Source organism: Anoplopoma fimbria, unplaced genomic scaffold, assembly GCF_027596085.1.
Source record: "Anoplopoma fimbria isolate UVic2021 breed Golden Eagle Sablefish unplaced genomic scaffold, Afim_UVic_2022 Un_contig_1293_pilon_pilon, whole genome shotgun sequence".
Lineage (NCBI taxonomy): Eukaryota > Metazoa > Chordata > Actinopteri > Perciformes > Anoplopomatidae > Anoplopoma > Anoplopoma fimbria.
In genome coordinates this window covers 1-1,015 of record NW_026552784.1, presented here as the reverse complement: position 1 = coordinate 1,015, position 1,015 = coordinate 1, and the positions used below count along the sequence as shown (strand labels likewise).

The following is a 1,015-nucleotide window of genomic DNA, read 5'->3' as shown; positions in this document are numbered from 1 at the left end:
ATATAGAGGACATATCAGATATTAAACTGATAAGAACAGATACTACACTTGATCTTAGCCAAAAGGCCGAGAAGCGATGATCCCCAACTGTTTGCTGCCCGTGTCAACCTCGTGGCACACGTGTCGCTTGTCATGGTGCAGTACTTTCAATTGGGCATTGCGGGGGATGCTGCTTAGCACAACCGCACAGGCCCTACAAGGTCAAGCACACTTGTCTTGTTAAAATCAGCTTCTATTCTTTTGACAAGTACACAAGGCTCAGCCGAATGGCAAAGCCTGCCAAAAATAGGTTCAACTCATTGGTGTTCCTCTCCACGGAAGTCTTTAGTAAAAGGCGAAAGACTTGTGCGTTATGAAGAGAAACCAAAGTAAGTACCGCCCCCGGTGAGAGCAGCCAGAGACACCAGTCGTCCCAGCCAAAACTCTCGCGGTGAGCCTCAGTCGACGTGGCGCGTTCCAAATTCCAAGCCACACCCATTCCACTACTCCCGCCCACATTTCCTTCCGAGAGGGCAATATTCCCACATTCTTCAATTTATTTCCCTCCAATCAAATCGGCGAAACTGAATAGCTGTATTTATCTTCCTTCCCCCTCGCTGTTGATTCAGAGCTGGAAATAATTTCCCCCAGCAGACACGGCTGATGGATATAGTGATTTGAGAGTGGGAGAACAATGAGGTTCCAGGAAGAGCACAATTAAGGAGTAAACAGGGCTTTTCTTTACTCACATACACAGCCTCGTGTCTTGCATTAAAGTTTGATGTTTTGTTGTTCACAAGTCATTCGAAGGGTGCACCGTTCCTGGCGATGCTGCAATACCAGGTCAATGCGTGGAGTGAACGGAGCAAGCCCCTTTTTCATCTCCCAGTGCTAAAAATCTGCTTAATAAGTTATCCTCATATAGAGGACATATCAGATATTAAACTGATAAGAACAGATACTACACTTGATCTTAGCCAAAAGGCCGAGAAGCGATGATCCCCAACTGTTTGCTGCCCGTGTCAACCTCGTGGCA

The 1,015-nt window shown here is 46.7% G+C and overlaps 2 non-coding genes and 1 pseudogene across 2 annotated transcripts; all 3 read right to left on the bottom strand.

Annotated features, from left to right (window-relative positions):
• Positions 1-78, bottom strand: LOC129116192 (U2 spliceosomal RNA; annotated as a pseudogene; the record flags this gene model as incomplete).
• A 179-nt stretch (positions 79-257) lies between these two features.
• On the bottom strand, positions 258-372 carry LOC129116193 (U5 spliceosomal RNA). Its single transcript, XR_008533456.1, has one exon. It is a non-coding gene; the product is annotated as a U5 spliceosomal RNA (small nuclear RNA).
• A 413-nt stretch (positions 373-785) lies between these two features.
• Positions 786-976, bottom strand: LOC129116191 (U2 spliceosomal RNA). Its single transcript, XR_008533455.1, has one exon. It is a non-coding gene; the product is annotated as a U2 spliceosomal RNA (small nuclear RNA).
• Between the last annotated feature and the right edge of the window lie 39 nt (positions 977-1,015).